We start from the raw sequence: 12,669 nt of genomic DNA on the forward strand, positions 1-12,669 counted from the left end.
TGGGGTCAGAGTCCAGGGTCAGTCCATGTATAGTCTTTAGGTAGTGGCTTAGTCCCTGGAAGCTCTGGTTGCTTGGCATTGTTGTACTTTTGGGGTCTCGAGCCCCTTCAAGCTCTTCCAGTTCTTTCTCTGATTCCTTCAATAGGGGACCTATTCTCAGTTCAGTGGTTTGCTGCTGGCATTCGCCTCTGTATTTGCTGTATTCTGGCTGTGTCTCTCAGGAGTTATCTACATCCGGCTCCTGTCGGTCTGCACTTCTTTGCTTCATCCATCTTGTCTAATTGGGTGGCTGTATATGTATGGGCCACATGTGGGGCAGGCTCTGAATGGGTGTTCCTTCAGTCTCTGTTTTAATCTTTGCCTCTCCCTTCCCTGCCAAGGGTATTCTTTTTCCTCATTTAAAGAAGGAGTGAAGCATTCACATTTTGATCATCCGTCTTGAGTTTCGTTTGTTCTAGGGATCTAGGGTAATTCAAGCATTTGGGCTAATAGCCACTTATCAATGAGTGCATACCATGTATGTCTTTCTGTGATTGGGTTAGCTCACTCAGGATGATATTTTCCAGTTCCAACCATTTGCCTACGAATTTCATAAACTCGTTGTTTTTGATAGCTGAGTAATATTCCATTGTGTAGATGTACCACATTTTCTGTATCCATTCCTCTGTTGAAGGGCATCTGGGTTCTTTCCATTTTCTGGCTATTATAAATAAGGCTGCGATGAACATAGTGGAGCACGTGTCTCTTTTATATGTTGAGGCATTTTTTGGGTATATGCCCAAGAGAGGTATAGCTGGATCCTCAGGCAGTTCAATGTCCAATTTTCTGAGGAACCTCCAGACTGATTTCCAGAATGGTTTTACCAGTCTGCAATCCCACCAACAATGGAGGAGTGTTCCTCTTTCTCCACATCCTCGCCAGCATCTGCTGTCACCTGAGTTTTTGATCTTAGCCATTCTCACTGGTGTGAGGTGAAATCTCAGGGTTGTTTTGATTTGCATTTCCCTTATGACTAAAGATGTTGAACATTTCTTTAGGTGTTTCTCAGCCATTCGGCATTCCTCAGCTGTGAATTCTTTGTTTAGCTCTGAACCCCATTTTTTAATAGGGTTATTTGTTTCCCTGCGGTCTAACTTCTTGAGTTCTTTGTATATTTTGGATATAAGGCCTCTATCTGTTGTAGGATTGGTAAAGATCTTTTCCCAATCTGTTGGTTGCCGTTTTGTCCTAACCACAGTGTCCTTTGCCTTACAGAAGCTTTGCAGTTTTATGAGATCCCATTTGTCGATTCTTGATCTTAGAGCATACGCCATTGGTGTTTTGTTCAGGAAATTTTTTCCAGTGCCCATGTGTTCCAGATGCTTCCCTAGTTTTTCTTCTATTAGTTTGAGTGTGTCTGGTTTGATGTGGAGGTCCTTGATCCACTTGGACTTAAGTTTTGTACAGGGTGATAAGCATGGATCGATCTGCATTCTTCTACATGTTGACCTCCAGTTGAACCAGCACCATTTGCTGAAAATGCTATCTTTTTTCCATTTGACGGTTTTGGCTCCTTTGTCAAAAATCAAGTGACCATAGGTGTGTGGGTTCATTTCTGGGTCTTCAATTCTATTCCATTGGTCTATCTTTCTGTCTCTGTACCAATACCATGCAGTTTTTATCACTATTGCTCTGTAATACTGCTTGAGTTCAGGGATAGTGATTCCCCCTGAAGTCCTTTTATTGTTGAGGATAGCTTTAGCTATCCTGGGTTTTTTTGTTATTCCAGATGAATTTGCAAATTGTTCTGTCTAACTCTTTGAAGAATTGGATTGGTATTTTGATGGGGATTGCATTGAATCTGTAGATTGCTTTTGGTAAAATGGCCATTTTTACTATATTATTCCTGCCAATCCATGAGCATGGGAGATCTTTCCATCTTCTGAGGTCTTCTTCAATTTCCTTCTTCATTGTCTTGAAGTTCTTATTGTACAGATCTTTTACTTGCTTGGTTAAAGTCATATCGAGGTACTTTATGTTATTTGGGTCTATTATGAAGGGTGTCGTTTCCCTGATTTCTTTCTCGGCTTGTTTCTCTTTTGTATAGAGGAAGGCAACTGATTTATTTGAGTTAATTTTATACCCAGCCACTTTGCTGAAGTTGTTTATCAGCTTTAGTAGTTCTCTGGTGGAACTTTTGGGATCACTTAAATATACTATCATATCATCTGGAAATAGTGATATTTTGACTTCTTCTTTTCCGATCTGTATCCCCTTGACCTCCTTTTTTTGTCTGATTGCTCTGGCTAGAACTTCAAGAACTATATTGAATAAGTAGGGAGAGAGTGGGCAGCCTTGTCTAGTCCCTGATTTTAGTGGGATTGCTTCAAGTTTCTCTCCATTTAGTTTAATGTTAGCAACTGGTTTGCTGTATATGGCTTTTACTATGTTCAGGTATGGGCCTTGAACTCCTATTCTTTCCAGGACTTTTATCATGAAGGGGTGTTGAATTTTGTCAAATGCTTTCTCAGCATCTAATGAAATGATCATGTGGTTTTGTTCTTTCAGTTTGTTTATATAATGGATCACGTTGATGGTTTCCGTATATTAAACCATCCCTGCATGCCTGGGATGAAGCCTACTTGGTCATGGTGGATGATTGTTTTGATGTGCTCTTGGATTCGGTTTGCCAGAATTTTGTTGAGTATTTTTGCGTCGATATTCATAAGGGAAATTGGTCTGAAGTTCTCTTTTTTGTTGTGTCTTTGTGTGGTTTAGGTATAAGAGTAATTGTGGCTTCGTAGAAGGTATTCGGTAGTGATCCATCTGTTTCAATTTTGTGGAATAGTTTGGATAATATTGGTACGAGGTCTTCTATGAAGGTCTGATAGAATTCTGCACTAAACCGGTCTGGACCTGGGCTCTTTTTGGTTGGGAGACCTTTAATGACTGCTTCTATTTCCTTAGGAGTTATGGGGTTGTTTAACTGGTTTATCTGTTCCTGATTTAACTTCGGTACCTGGTATCTGTCTAGGAAATTGTCCATTTCCTGAAGATTTTCAAGGTTTGTTGAATATAGGTTTTTATAGTAAGATCTGATGATTTTTTGAATTTCCTCTGAATCTGTTGTTATGTCTCCCTTTTCATTTCTGATTTTGTTAATTTGGACGCACTCTCTGTGTCCTCTCGTTAGTCTGGCTAAGGGTTTATCTATTGTGGATTTTCTCAAAGAACCAACTTTTGGTTCTGTTGATTCTTTCTATGGTCCTTTTTGTTTCTACTTGGTTGATTTCTGCTCTGAGTTTGATTATTTCCTGCCTTCTACTCCTCCTGGGTGTATTTGCTTCTTTTTGTTCTAGAGCTTTTAGGTGTGCTGTCAAGCTGCTGACATATGCTTTTTCCTGTTTCTTTCTGCAGGCACTCAGCGCTATGAGTTTTCCTCTTAGCACAGCTTTCATTGTGTCCCATAAGTTTGGGTATGTTGTACCTTCATTTTCATTAAATTCTAAAAAGTTTTTAATTTCTTTCTTTATTTCTTCCTTGACCAGGTTATCATTGAGTAGAGCATTGTTCAATTTCCAAGTATATGTGGGCATTCTTCCTTGATTGTTATTGAAGACCAGTTTTAGGCCGTGGTGGTCCGATAGCACGCATGGGATTATTTCTATCTTTCTGTACCTGTTGAGGCCCGTTTTTTGACCAATTATATGGTCAATTTTGGAGAAAGTACCATGAGGAGCTGAGAAGAAGGTATATCCTTTTACTTTAGGATAGAATGTTCTATAAATATCCGTTAAGTCCATTTGGCTCATGACTTCTCTTAGTCTGTCTGCATCTCTGTTTAATTTCTGTTTCCATGATCTGTCCATTGATGAGAGTGGGGTGTTGAAATCTCCCACTATTATTGTGTGAGGTGCAATGTGTGTTTTGAGCTTTAGTAAGGTTTCTTTTATGTATGTAGGTGCCCTTGTATTTGGGGCATAGATATTTAGGATTGAGAGTTCATCTTGGTGGATTTTTCCTTTGATGAATATGAAGTGTCCTTCCTTATCTTTTTTGATGACTTTTAGTTGAAAATTGATTTTATTTGATATTAGAATGGCTACTCCAGCTTGCTTCTTCTGACCATTTGCTTGGAAAATTGTTTTCCAGCCTTTCACTCTGAGGTAATGTCTGTCTTTGTCTCTGAGGTGTGTTTCCTGTAGGCAGCAGAATGCAGGGTCCTCGTTGCGTATCCAGTTTGTTAATCTATGTCTTTTTATTGGAGAGTTGAGGCCATTGATGTTGAGAGATATTAAGGAATAGTGATTATTGCTTCCCGTTATATTCATATTTGGATGTGAGGTTATGTTTGTGTGCTTTCATTCTCTTTGTTTTGTTGCCAAGACGATTAGTTTCTTGCTTCTTCTAGGGTATAGCTTGCCTCCTTATGTTGGGCTTTCCCATTTATTATCCTTTGTAGTGCTGGATTTGTAGAAAGATATTGTGTAAATTTGGTTTTGTCATGGAATATCTTGCTTTCTCCATCTATGTTAATTGAGAGTTTTGCATGACACAGTAACCTGGGCTGGCATTTGTGTTCCCTTAGGGTCTGTATGACATCAGTCCAGGATCTTCTGGCCTTCATAGTTTCTGGCGAGAAGTCTGGTGTGATTCTGATAGGTCTGCCTATATATGTTACTTGACCTTTTTCCCTTACTGCTTTTAATATTCTTTCTTTATTTTGTGCATTTGGTGTTTTGACTATTATGTGACGGGAGGTGTTTCTTTTCTGGTCCAATCTATTTGGATTTCTGTAGGCTTCTTGTATGCCTATGGGTATCTCTTTTTTTAGGTTAGGGAAGTTTTCTTCTATGATTTTGTTGAAGATATTTACTGGTCCTTTGAGCTGGGAGTCTTCACTCTCTTCTATACCTATTATCCTTAGGTTTGATCTTCTCATTGAGTCCTGGATTTCCTGTATGTTTTGGACCAGTAGCTTTTTCTGCTTTACATTATCTTTGACAGTTGAGTCAATGATTTCTATGGAATCTTCTGCTCCTGAGATTCTCTCTTCCATCTCTTGTATTCTGTTGGTGAAGCTTGTGCCTATCGCTCCTTGTCTCTTCTTTTGGTTTTCTATATCCAGGGTTGTTTCCATGTGTTCTTTCTTGATTGCTTCTATTTCCATTTTTAATTCCTTCAACTGTTTGATTGTGTTTTCCTGGAATTCTTTCAGGGATTTTTGCAATTCTTTCAGGGATTTTTGCGATTCCTCTCTGTAGGCTTCTACTTGTTTATTAATGTTTTCCTGTGTTTCCCTAAGGGAGTTCTTCACGTCTTTCTTGAAGTCCTCCAGCATCATGATGAAATATGATTTTGAAACTAGATCTTGCTTTTCTGGTGTGTTTGGATATTCCATGTTTGTTTTGGTGGGAGAATTGGGCTCCGATGATGCCATGTAGTCTTGGTTTCTGTTACTTGGGTTCCTGCGCTTGCCTCTCGCCATCAGATTATCTCTAGTGTTACTTTGTTCTGCTATTTCTGACAGTGGCTAGACTGTCTTATAAGCCTGTGTGTCAGGAGTGCTGTAGACCTGTTTTCCTCTCTTTCAGTCAGTTATGGGGACAGAGTGTTCTGCTTTCGGGCGTGTAGTTTTTCCTCTCTACAGGTCTTCAGCTGTTCCTGTGGGCCTGTGTCTTGAGTTCACCAGGCAGCTTTCTTGCAGCAGAAAAGTTGGTCTTACCTGTGGTCCCGAGGCTCAAGTTCGCTCGTGGGGTGCTGCCCACGGGTTCTCTGCAGCGGCAGCAACCAGGAAGATATGCGCCGCCCCTTCCGGGAGCTTCAGTGCAAGAGGGTTCCAGATGGCCTTTGGTGTTTTCCTCTGGCGGCCGAGATGTATGTACAGAGAGCAGTCTCTTCTGGTTTCTCAGGCTTGTTTGCCTCTCTGAAGGTTTAGCTCTCCCTCCCATGGGATTTGGGTGCAGAGAACTGTTTATCCGGTCTGTTTCCTTCAGGTTCCAGCGGTGTCTCAGGCAGGGGTCCTGCCGCTCCTGGGCTTCCCCACGGGAGCCCAGAGGCCTTATACAGTTTCCTCTTGGGCCAGGGATGTGGGCAGTGGTGGGCAGTGTTGGTGGTCTCTTCCGCTCTGCAGCCTCAGGAGTGCCCACCTGACCAGGCGGTGAGGTCTCCTTCCCAAGGGGTCTGGGAGCAGAGAGCTGCTGCGGGCCGGGATCCGCTGGTGTCTTAATTTGATTCTTAACAGCAAGAAAGTTCTCTCTAACAAAACTTCCCTTAAGATTGGATTCATGCATTTGGCTAATAAACTACTCTTTTTTTTATTTTATTTATTTATTATATATGAGTAAACTGTAGCTGTCTTCAGACACACCAGAAGAAGGCATCAGATCCCATTATAGATGGCTGTGAGCCATCACGTGGTTGCTGGGATTTGAACTCAGGACCTCAGGAAGAGCAGTCGGTGCTCTTAACCACTGAGCCATCTCTCCAGCCCCATAAACTGCTCTTTTAAACACAGCTCTTTCTCAGGGTGAATGCATTAGGTTGCTGTTAGTCACTCACACCTTAGTATAAATTGCTTTGAGAACCTAGTAATAGCTAATGGGTTAGTGTTTTGAAGGAATAATAGTTTTGATGGATGAATAGGGAAAGATGAGAAGACTCTGGAGCATAGAACGTTACTAAAGAAAGGCTAATGTGGGTAATGCGAGGAGAACAAGTGGTATGAACACCCAGGGAGTGAGAGTTGTTGGGAGGAATGGGAAAGAGAGAGAGTGAGAATGTGGGAGCCGTGATGGTGAATGCTAATGGCAACCTTAAGACACTCATGCTTTTTTTTTTTTTCATGTATTTATTTTATATATGTGAGTACGCTGTCTCAGTCCTCAGACACACCTGCAGAGGGCATCAGATCCCATTACAGATTGTTGTGAGCCACCATGTAGTTTCTGGGAATTGAATTCAGGACCTTTGGAAGAGCAGTCAGTGCTCTTGACCACTGAGCCATTTCTCCAGCCCTCATTTCTACTTTTATGTTGCACACATACATAAATTTTTGTGTATGTATAAAATATAATATCCACAAACGAGAGAACAGCTGTAACAGTTGCTTTTCTAGGTAGAGAAATAAACCTCTTTTATTTTTTCTGGAGTTAGTTTTATAGTATGCCTTACCTCTCTTTTCAGAGGCACACCTGTAATAACCCTTAAAGAAATCTTCTGGCTTGGAAGCAGGATTGAAAAGCCTGCTTTTTCCTTTTCTGGCAAATGTGCAGTCTTTGACTTCGCTAGGGAAATCTGCCATGGTTCAGGAAGCTCGTCGTAGGTGCATGGCTCCATTCATAGGCCACAGACTTTCTTCTGGTTCCATTTTCTTTCATCCCAAGTATGGTTCCTTGAAACCTGTGTCCAAAAGGAGTGACATTGTTTTACAGGGGATTTAAGATATTTGGTTCAGGGGTATCTTACACTCCCTAAAAGATGCTCAGACAATGATTAATCCATGGAAGAAGTCATGTTTTCATAACAACCAATATATATGAGCATTTGTTCATTATGTTCTTTGGACGAAGGGATCCAAAATCAGTCTTCTGTATAACACCATTATTGAACTCTTACAGACAGCATCTCGAGGGAGGGACTATTTTCCTTTTTCTCAAACTGTACCTGATAAAAAGGGAAGGGTGTGGGGATTACATTCTACTACTGATAGTGGAAAACATGGGATGTAATGCTTCATGTTGTGGAGGGGGCAAGGAGCAATCCAGGCATGGTAAATGTAGCTATTTTCAAGTTTAATATTGAATTGGTATTAGTCACACACTTTATCATGCATTTTTGAAGCCCGGTGACAGCTAATAGATTAGCTGACACATACTATCTGCTTTGTATGCTGCCATGTTTGACATGTAGCTTTCTTCATCCTGTTTGATGCCTTGTGTTTGAAAGCTAGCTGTTCTACCACTGGTGTTGCGTGAGCACTGCAGATATTCTTAACTGACAGTGCTTTGTCACTCCTCCCACTGGTATCTGACTTGTCTACAGTTTTGGTTGTCACAGCTTATGTGGAATTTGCTTCTGGCATTTAGTTAGTTCAAGGCAATGGTGCCTTAAGATATCTAAGAACCTACAGGAAAACCCCTCACAAGTTTTTTTGGCCCTGATGTCAATACTTCTGAAGTTGGAAAGCCCTAGATTAAAGGCAGGGAGCCTATTCCAGCCAGATATATTCTCTTTTAAAATAAATGTTCAGAAATGGACAAAACATTTTAATTTATATGCCATTAGCCTAAATTTTTTCCTATAATCAAATCCAGTTGTTAGGGAGTCTGTGGCTGAGTCCATATATTTTTGGTTTAACTTATTGTCCTCCTTAGCACCACTGGGTCTACTATAAGAGAATGATGGTAGGCTAGATCAATTTATATTAGAAACTAAGTGGGTTTGACTTTAGAAGAGAAGTAATTGCCTGCAGACACAGAGATAATGAAGATCATCTTTTGCCTATGTCTCTTCCACAGGGGAGGGATGACCAGCTGTCAAATGCAGCTTCTTCCTAGATGTATGCATGGAATAATGGAGGAAATATCTAGACATAGAAAAGCCTTGAGTTTCTTTTATCAGTCTCACATAGGCCAGAAAATGTTTCTCACTAGATATTGTATACCATTCGTTAAATATTCGTCCCATTATTTCCTCAGTATTTGTCTGGTGACTTGCTTCTTCATCTTGCCATAACCAGTGGGATAATTGATTTAAGACACATCTAACTTATACTCTACCCTTCAACAAACCATCCAACTATTGGTGGATCATGGTTCTCATTCTGAATGTGTCAGGAAGCGAAGTGTCACTATTTGCCTTATTCTGTATGCAAGTAAGCAGACTGATTTCTAAGAGTACCAAGCAAGAAAATGTTTAATGTGAATGATTAGAGGGGTTATGTAACCATTTTGGGGCTGGGAAGTAAAGATTTGTCACTGCTGCCTGTACCCCAAAGGGTGTTTCCTAGGAGAATGTTTGGAAGTTGATGGTTAAATGTTGTATCTACTGTCTGCAGATGCTCATGGGCCTCACTAATGTGCCATAGTGTGTAAATGACATCTACATTTCTTTCCCCTTCCAAAGCCCTATTGAGTATTTCTTGTTGACAATTTGGTCTAGAGTCATGTCCAGTGTGTTTCTGAACAATGCAGTTCTAAAGCTTTTCGGGAGTGGTGGTGGTGGTGGTGGTGGTGGTGGTGGTGGTGGTGGCATAAAGTGGGATGGATTGGAATGGTATGGAATTAGCAAACTGTGGAAGAAGGAGCATTTGTGTCAGAATACAGATATCCATATTCATTTTGAAAAATAAAGTCTACTGAGCTGTTAGCTGTCCGCTCTTAGTTCACTTTATTTGTGTACCCCTGGTAGGGAACTCTGGATTCTTTGTATTTCTTTTCTGATTCTCTTCAAGTTACAGTGATTCTAAATAAATAAGAATTCAATGCTATACATATACAGTACAGGAGTTAATGTATTCTGTGAAACTCTGTGGTGCAGTGAGGTCCCAGAGCATGAGGTTTGAAAAAGAATGCATAATTCACTGATCCACTTTGGAAAGGCCAGTGTTCAGAAACAACTGTGCATGACTCAGCTTGTCTTGTATATTTTTGGGGGTGTGTGCTGGAGAAAACTATCTACAATTCTTTATTTGCTAAAATGATGCATATGACTTGTGGTGAGTCACTAAATTATACCAAGAAATTAGCTATAACTAGGAAAGTAAACACTTTCAGAAAGAGGTAACCTAAAATCATATTGTTTTGTGGTCTTGGGAGAGCTGCAACATCCTGTTATTATATTAAGGTTTTAGTATATAGCTCACAGGCTTTTTTGAAGGCAGAATTTGCTCTGTATTAGATTTGAGTCCCTGGAACAGCAAAACCTATTAGGACTGTAGCCTGCAGCACTTGTAAAATCCTAAATCTTGACTTAAAAGTCTCTGATATTTAATATTTATATCATCTCAAAGAACATACAGGAAATGTACTATCTTACCCTATCCCTTGAGTAAGGTGGTTTGGATGGGACTATAAAAGATATGTCATTAGCCAGAACAGTGTGGGAAATCACTGGTTTTTATTGAGGCTTTGCTAGAATACAGCTAATGGTGCTGGAGTTGCCTGGGCGTTAGATGGCTCATCTGAAGGCAGACCTGGAGATACAGACTCACACGCAAGTGATTTATTTACCAAATACTTGCAAGTAAAGACAGCAGAGGAATGGAAGAAACTAGACCAAGACAGAGATGAGCTGAGGGGTAGAAGAAATTTCAGAAGACATTTCCTCTTCTTTTTTTAAAGATATATTTATTTTATGTATATGAGTATAGTGGTGCTGTCTTCAGACACATCAGAAAAGGCCATTGGATCCTGAGTTGAAGGAAAGATGCTTGGCTTTTATGATCCTGCCATAGTCATTGGCTAAGAGTTGCTTGTATGGAGGGAGAGGTCAGAATGACAGAAGACAGATCAACAGCTCACAACAAGCTGTGGTTATATGTAGCCCTTCAGAGTCTCTGGTGCTGGCAATTAGAAAAGACAGGGTTGTAGAAATAGCTGGAAAGCAAGACCAGAATAACAGTAATGTCAAGATGGAAGGGAAAATGTTTGCAGGGTCCAACCCTTAGACAAAGATCTAAGACAACTAATGTCTGCTGGAAGGAGAATTAGCCTCTCCAAGTGATAAACCCCCTTACTGCTTGTCCAATGAGGCATGGTCAGCCTTTAAACCACTAAAAATGGACATGTCTGGATTCTCTCCCCCAATCTCTCTCTCTCTCTCTCTCTCTCTCTCTCTCTCTCTCTCTCTCTCTCTCTCTCCCTCTCTCCCTCCCTCCTCCCCCCCGTCTGTGTGTGTGTGTGTGTGTGTATATGTAGCAATAATGATCAAAATGAGGTTATCAACGTGAGAGTGTGGGAAGTATGAGAAGATGGAGGGAGTTCAAGGGAAGGCCTCAGGGAAGGGCTGGAGTGAAGAAAGGGGGGGAGGAAAATGATATAATTCTACTTCAGTTAACAATAGTTATAAAGAAAAGAATCTGGGGAGGGGTATCTACATCCAAGTAATAAAAGGTATTCCAGGGAATGTGGGTAGAGCCCAGACAATGTAATTACAACACTGTTGAAGGTTGCTTATTTTATTTTTTAATTTTATTTATTGAAATCCAAAATCTGGGGACATGGGGAAAGAGGGTTTCACATGGAGCTACAAATCTGCTGTAGAGCAAGGGTTGGGAAACTCTTCCAAAGGTCCAGATAAAATATTTGAGACTTTGTGGGTCCAGAGTTTTTCTTTCAGTGACTCAGCTCAGAAGTTGTAGCACAGAGGCAGTTATAGATGCTAGGTAAATGAACGAGTGTGGCTGTGTTCCAGCATAATTTTATTTGTGAAAACAAGTAGAATAGGAGAGCTGAATTGGTCCTGGAGCCACAGTTTGCCAATCGTTGCTCTAGACTGGCACTCACACTGATTTTTCCTTTATCTATTCCCTGCATGCTGCAAAACAAAGAAGGTAATCATTAGTACCTCTGTCTATCAAGTGGATGACTATGAGGAGAGGAGATGCATCTTGAATTATTTCAGACCCCCTGCCTTTGATCTTTCTGGTGTTCTGGCCATCACTCACAGAGCTGTATGGATAATTATCTTGCGGCATGACTCATCTCTTTTCACTCCCCTTGGAAATATTTAACCCTCACTTATCTGAATAACAATAACAACAACAACAACAACAACAACAACAACAACAACAACACAGCACCTGTTTAGCAAGGTACTGGGGAGCTTTTGTAAATAATCATGAATTTCCTATATACCAGTCTTTCATACTAATTTATTTAAATTGCGGGATAACTTTTTACATATTCATGAAGCACACCAGGATGTTTTGACTAGGTATGCATGTAGAATGGCTAATTGAAATCAATGGACATATACATTACTTTACATGTTAAACACTTCGGTGGTGAAAACATTAAAAATCTGAATAGTCAACTGACCATGTGGGTCAATGTGGACTTGGGGTTTGTCTATAAACATGAACTTTTGAGATTTGCAGCAGGCCCCAAGTCATCTACAGTCTGCTTTATCGCATTCCTTTCAGTCTTTAAGCAGTACTTGTCTTTCTATTTCTAATTTATTTCCATTTCCACAATGACTTCTGACTTTATAAGTCTTTTGTGCTTGAATGTTATCCCACTGTGTGTATGTATGTTTGTGTATACTACACTTTATCCATATTCATCAATCACTAGGTCATTTCTATTTCTTGGCTGTTGCACATAGTGCTGCAATGAACACAGGAGTGCAAATGGCTCTTTGATGTACTGATTTCATTTTCTTTGTGTACCTATTATCTATGGCTCTAACCAGTAGAGGAATTGCTGGATCTCACAGTAATTTTTGTTTTAGTCTTTTGAGCAGTCAATTTTCCATGGTGGCTGCATCCACAATATGAAGGTAAGTGTCCTTTAGTTCTCCAGATCCCCACCAACTCTTCTTTATAATAGCCAGCTTACCATGTGCCAGATAATATTTTCTTTTGGTTTTAGTTTGCATTTCCCCAGTAATTAGTGATGTTAAAATATTCCCTTTAACACACCGGCTGCACATGTATGTATGAGAAACAGTTTTTCAAGTTCTTTAAAA

General features: G+C 40.3%; 1 protein-coding gene across 1 annotated transcript in view; it reads left to right on the top strand.

The window, feature by feature from the left end:
- The window catches only part of Phex (phosphate regulating endopeptidase X-linked), a 237,576-nt gene that overhangs the window by 125,921 nt on the left and 98,986 nt on the right, over nt 1-12,669 (top strand).

This window comes from Rattus norvegicus, chromosome X (genome assembly GCF_021556685.1).
Source record: "Rattus norvegicus strain SHRSP/BbbUtx chromosome X, alternate assembly SHRSP_T2T, whole genome shotgun sequence".
In the NCBI taxonomy this organism is placed as follows: domain Eukaryota; kingdom Metazoa; phylum Chordata; class Mammalia; order Rodentia; family Muridae; genus Rattus; species Rattus norvegicus.